Genomic DNA, 6,641 nt, shown 5'->3' with positions numbered 1-6,641 from the left:
AGACTATCTGGTTATAAGAGTAATAATTTGGTGCACCCAATATTGAACGTGCAAAGCACATTCATGTGCAATAGGTCTATTTAATTGCACATATTTTAAATTGCTCAATCATGTGTCGATGACTTGGATACTTGGGTAATGTTGAATAATCTCTAGGGCTATTTTTTTAAAGCAGAAGATGGATTTATTTTCATTAATTTTGTCTAAGTTTAGAGTATTGAATATTGGAAAGTTGATGTAACTTACAAAATTTTTAGTAATAATTTATGCCAGACATCATTTTAGAAGTTGTATGAAAGTATTGTGTAACCACAAAGTATATTAGGATACATGCAATTTGCAACAAAATGAGAACTGTGTTATACCACTGGTTTTAAGAGAGAAATTCTGTCTGTGAGGGAGGAGATAGGGAAGGCAGTTCAAATTGACTTAAAAAATAGGGGTAATATTTAAGCTGAATCTTAAATGGGAGGTGTGAGGGGTGGACACTTGAGCAGAAATTCCAATTTGAGGAGGAAAAAAGAAAATCATGGTGGAGGGGTATAAAATATGAGAATATTCATGGTGGGAGAGTGTGTGTATTGAGGCTAGATCATGGAGGAGAGGATATGGGCTGTTCATACAATTCTGAGTTTGTTCTATGAAGAACAGAAAACCATTTAAAGAATCTAAGACTGTGTGGGGAGTATGTGGAAGCAACACTCACTTCCTCCCAAGACCAAACTGGAATTACAACTAATATAAAACAATTGGCATGAATAAATGCACTGAAGACTAGCTGAAGAGAACTCTTATAACCAAGGACTTACGGAAGAAGCAACACTGAGACTAGTAGGAGTGGCAGAGATGTGAAAAAGGCTCATCCCAAGTGGTGACTAAGGTCCTGGAGGGATATCTCAGCTGCAAGGATTCCTCCAGTAAGTGTGGGGTCTCAACCCCTAGCAGGGCTCCACAGCACCAGAGCCAGGAAGAAGCACCCACATAACATCTGGCTGTAAAAAACATGGGGTTTGAGGCCAAAAGGGAGAGACAGGTGTTCACTAGACACAAAGGTGCCCTCTTTAAGAGCCAACACATGAAATATTGTTCATAGCTGTTCACTCTGGGCTCTTTGGTGGAGAGAGCAGAGCAGACTAAAGTAACATGAGAAGAGTCTGGGGTTTCTGGCTCTGGGGAGAGAGCTGGAGGGACAGGGGACAGCTGCCAAGGTGTCTGTGTTGAGTCCCTATTCCATACTACAGATCCCATCGTTCTTGGATGAAGCACTCCCTTCTGTGTGGTATTAGCCTGGGAGAAAGCAATAGCTCCACCCTCTGGATTCCCTCTCACCCAACACTGCAGAGCTTAAACTCTGCTGAGAAGTCAGCTTCCTTGGCCAGGGCATAGACATCTTGGCAGGCTCAGGGGTTGTCAGGGGCTAATTGTGTGGCTTTGGGGTTGGGGCCATTCCTGCCACTTTCTCCTGAACCTGAATGGTGTTTCCCCCTCATGGGAGATCTGCTAGTCCCGCACTCTAGGCTCTTAGCAGATCTACCTTCTGGCTTCTGGCAGCCTCACCTGCCTGACTCCTAGTGGCTCTGCCCTGCCAAGGTTGAAGCAAAATTTGGGACACGCTCAGCTTTGTAGCTTTGATGTGGAGGAACTACCCCTCTACCTTCATTGAAACCTGCTCAGAATTTTCCCATCATGAGGGACCCACTAGCCCTACCTTCCTGGCATCTTCTCTGCTGGGCTCCATCTCTTCCCAGCAGGATCTGGGACAGACTGAATTGTGTGACTGTAAGAGCCATTTTTCTTTGCACACTCAACAGAAGCACTGTTCACCTTTCACATGGCCAGCTCTTGATCTTTTTGTGCCTGATAGGCTCTATTGGCCTCACTCTGATGACTCCCTGAGACCCCTCTCCAATACAAAGGCATGTGAGCACCCAGCAGGTGGCATCTACATTTAATATACCAATGGGCATTTATTGAGTGGCCTCAGACCCAGCACTGGCACCAAATTTGAACCTGTATCAATCTCGTGAACACCATTCACCTCTACCTTGTGACTCACTGAGAACCTACCTCACACAAGTCGACTTAACATCAGAGGCTTTCTCAGTGATGGAACCTAACAGACAACTGCAGGGAGAGGCAGGCTGAGGTGGATCTTGGGGTGACTTGGGACTTTGTCAAGGTTCAGTGCTGTGGTATATTTACACAATAGAATACTGCTCATCCATTGAAAAGAAGGAAATCTTATCCTTTTGGACAGCATGGATGGACCTGGAGAGCATTATGATGAGTTAAGAGAAAGACAAATACCATATGATTTCACTCATATGTGAAATCTATTAAACAAAATAAACTAGCAAACAAAAAGAAATGGCCTCATAGAGAAAAAACTGACAGCTGTCAGAGGTGAGGGGATGGGAGGTTGGGTTGAAAAGGTAAAGGGATTAAGAAAAAAACCCTCAAAGACACAGACAACATTATGGTGATTACCAGAGGGAAAGGGGATGAGGGAGGTAAAAGAGGGTAAAGGGAGTATAAATGGTAATAGAAGGAGATTTTACTTGGGGTGCTGAACACACAGTACAAATATATAATGTATTATAAAATAGCACACATGAAACCTATATACTTTTATTAACCAATGTCACCCTCATAAATTCAATTAAGATGTTAAAAAATTAATTAATTAAAAATAAAACCATAGAAAAATCACTTTAATGTTTTTTGATTGGGGAATATGTGACTAAATAATTAATAAATATTCATTCTACAAAATCTAGTAGAGAGACAGAACTGTAAAAGTGTAATCAACTCACTATACCAATATTTAATAATTAAAAGCAGTTCATTAGACATTTGCTCTTTGGGGTCATGCAAGATCCATTTTCTAACCTTTCAAAAATGCTCACCCCTTTGGTGTGATCCCTGTATTTCAGGAAAAACTGAGGTCACTCCTATATTTAAGGATTGGGCAGGTAAGCCAGAGTTCATTTTGGCTCATTTACCCATTTACAACTAATGGTTCAGAGATAGGTATGTGACATAAGCTGGTCCAATTGGATGAATGCTTAGAATTTTTGTTTAATAGTTGAGAAGAACAATTCTGTCTTCTTGGATATTAATAAGAAAGCATACAGCCCCAGAAACCACTGCCAGCCATTTGGGTCTAAGAAGGGAGAACACTATGAAAAATAATTCAAGAGAGAGAAAAAACAGCCAAGAAATAGAGCAAAGGAAAAGTGGGCAGAGTGGTCTGGGTCTTAATATTTGGATGTTCAATGAAACTCCATTTGAAACAAAGCCTACCTCTAGAAATTTTTAATCATGGAGATGAATAAAATTCCTTTATACATTAAACCAGTTTGAATGATAACATCTATTACTTGCTATTGAAAGATCATACCTGAAAATAAAATTAATATTGTGGAGTTCTTACATTATAGACATTTATGGAGCTGTTTCCTCATCTTAGATTGGCTTTTATTGTTTTTGTTTTTGTTTTAGTAAGGGCTCCACTGCATAATGACAGGGTTGGGACCTTGGCAGTTGTCTTCCCTGGTTGCATTTGCATTGTATAAGATTGTGTAACTGATCCAAAATAGAACTCAAAATTATGGCCAGCCAAAAGAAAAGTATGTGTTTGTTAGTGCCTCAAACTCTAATAGGTAAAAGTGGGTGTTGTAGGCATTCCTACTTTGTGCCATGTATATTGAAGGAGGAAGAAAACTTGATCTAACAGGAGAGAAAATTAAGAACTAAAGCATGTGGAATAAGAGAAAAATTAAATGAGAGAAAAAATTTCTAGATCCATGGCTCCATCTATCTTGCTGTCAAAGTTTATTTTAATCTTGCTCCTAGATGCTGTGACATATCCTTTTTGAAAGAAAATAAGAATATAAAGAAAGATGGTTTTGTTTATTTTATAGGCATGTTCAGGGCAGATATTCTCTTTTTATGACAAGAATGCTTGTACTGGTTGTTGAAAGCCAATACTTATTATGATGTTAAATTATAACTTGGGGTATGAATTCACTTCTGGCCAAGATGGAGGTGTAGATGGATATACTTTGCCTCCTTGCACAACCAAAAGAAGGACAACAGCAAATTTAAAAACAAAAAATAAAGAGAACTGCCAGAATATTGAACTGTATGGAAGTCCAACAACCAAGGAGTTAAAGAAGAAACATTGATTCAGACTGGTGGGAGGGACAGAGAGAGGCAACTGGGGCAGGAAGGATGTGCAGAAAAGTAGCAGCTAGAAGAATGGGTGGTCCCACATTTGCATGTGGAGAAACTGGGAGGAACGCCCAGGGAGTGAGACAGACCACAAAATTCATGGTTCCAGTGCAGGAAAAGAAAGTCTCAAAACCTTTGGAGGTAAAAACCTGTGATGGTGGTGGCAGCAGGAGAAACTTCAACCTCACAGGAGAATCCGTTGGAGAAACCCACAGGGTCCTAGAACATACAGAAACCCACCCATCAGGGAATCAACACTGGAAAGTCCTAGTTTGCTTGTGGGTAGCAGGGGAAGTGACTGAAGGTCGGTGAGAGCCGAGCAAGCTGCACTGTTCCCTCTCGGACCCCTTAGCCACACACAGGGTCACAGCACAACAAACTGGATTGACCCGCCTGAGGGAATACCTAAGACTCTGCCCCTCCCAATGTGACAGGTGCACTGAGACAAAGAAATGTGGCCCAAATGAAAGAACAGATCAGAGCTCCAAAAATAGAACTAAAAGATGAACAGATAGTCAGCCTATCAGATACACAGTTCAAAACACTGGTAATCTGGATGCTCACGGAATTGGTTGAATATGGTCACAAAATGGAAGAAAAAGTGAAGGCTACGCAAAATGAAATAAAGAAAAATATACAGAGAACCAACAGTGAAGGGAAGTAAACTGGGACTCAAATCAACAATTTGGAGCAGAAGGAAGAAATAAATATTCAACCAGAACAGAATAAAGAAACAAGAATTAAAAAAACACCAAGATGGTGGAGGAGTGATTGGAAGTCACACTGACCTCCTCCCAGGACCCACCTGGAATTACAACTAAATTGCTGGGAAATCACCTGGAACAAACAACTGAACACTAGTGAGAGAGGAGCCTTTTGACCTCAGAGAGAGAAAAATTGGCTATAGTGAAATCTAACTGGTAAGGAGTGTGGTGCACATTCAAGAAGGTGGGCGGGGCACCCACGGACAGCAGCACAAGAAGGATATTGAAACAGCTAGTTGGATCCCCCTGAGAAGAGTGGGGTCTAAACCAAAAGTGGGGATCTCTAGCCCACAGCATCAGAGCCCAAAAAGTACACAGAAAATAGCCAGCTGAAAAAAGCGGCAGGGTTGCTCTTTGCCAGAGACAGGTGTCTGGAGATGCAAAGAATTGTTTAAAGGGCCAATGCATAAATTTTTTTTGAGGCCACTTACCCTGGTCTCTGGCAAAGGTGGGGGCAGAGTGCACTAGAGATGCCTGAGGAGACACTGGGGAAGTAGGCTTTGGGGAGAGAACTGAGAGAGTAGCCAGTGGGATCTCGGTGCTGACTCATCCCCCATGCAGCAGCAGCCATCTTGCTCAGGCAGAGACCACTCCCTGTGAGCAGCAATAGATTCAGAGGACCCAACAGCCCCACTCCCAGGTGGGATTCCACCCCGCCCAGTGCTGTCTAAGCCGCCTGCTGAGTACAGAGTGACAGCCACAGACAGTAGATCCGTGGCTAAAGGTGGTGCAGAGCAGTCTGGAGACACTTGAGGAGACACTAAGGATGGAGGCTTAGGGGAGAGAACTGAGAGAATAGCTGGCAGGATCCCAGTGTGGACTGTTCCCACATACGGCAGCAGCATGAGAGGACACATTAACCTCACCCTCATGAAGGACTCCGTCCCACCCTGAGCTGTCTAAGGCAACCTGCTGAGTGCAGAGTGACTACATTAATAGCTGAAGGAGACAGCAACAAACAGTAAATTACTGGAAGTCTTGAACAGACTGCCTAAGGTCAGACGGGGATGACACCTGACATCATCAGAGGCAGATCCAGAAAGTAAAAACAGCGGTCTCCTACCATAGAAGTTCATACCACAAAGTCAGGAAATCAAGACAGATAAAATTAAGAATCAAGCAATACTTACCTGGCAGGGGAGATACCATGATCATGAAGGTGGTTTTCCCAGGGCGAGGTTTATCCATTGCACTCTGGATGTGCTGAACCCTGCGATTTCCCCAAATGTGGGAAACTTGACTGCATAATTTGTGGTAGTGGGGGACTGCGTTCGCGCTCTCCCCTGGTTTAAAAAAAAATCAAGCAAAAGAGGAGTCTCACAAATAATAGGAAGACAAAGAAAACCCCCCCACTCAAAGGGAAAGGAGGAATCCCCAGAAAGAGAACTAGATGAAAGAGAGGCAAGTAAACCAAAAGATACTGAGTTCTAAACAATGGTTCTAAGGAATCTCAATGAGCAAAGTGAGCTCAGAGAGAATTACAAAAAACTACATGGAAATCATGAGGAACTTAGTGCAAACTATATCAGCATAAAAAAGGACATAGAAACTATCAATAAGAGGCAAGAGGAAAGGAAGGATACAATTTCTGAATTGAAGAACACAGTAGAAGGAATCAAAATCAGGCTAGTTGAAGCTGAGGAC

General features: G+C 42.3%; 1 non-coding gene across 1 annotated transcript; it reads left to right on the top strand.

Annotated features, from left to right (window-relative positions):
- The first annotated feature begins 6,119 nt into the window (after positions 1–6,119).
- LOC129061135 (U1 spliceosomal RNA) lies at positions 6,120–6,283 on the top strand. The gene has a single exon (XR_008528099.1). It is a non-coding gene; the product is annotated as a U1 spliceosomal RNA (small nuclear RNA).
- Positions 6,284–6,641: the final 358 nt, after the last annotated feature.

The sequence above is a fragment of the Pteronotus mesoamericanus genome, unplaced genomic scaffold (assembly GCF_021234165.1).
Source record: "Pteronotus mesoamericanus isolate MK-2021 breed Mesoamerican mustached bat unplaced genomic scaffold, CSHL_Meso_final scaffold_54, whole genome shotgun sequence".
In the NCBI taxonomy this organism is placed as follows: Eukaryota; Metazoa; Chordata; class Mammalia; order Chiroptera; family Mormoopidae; genus Pteronotus; species Pteronotus mesoamericanus.
This window is presented reverse-complemented; position numbering and strand designations above follow the sequence as displayed.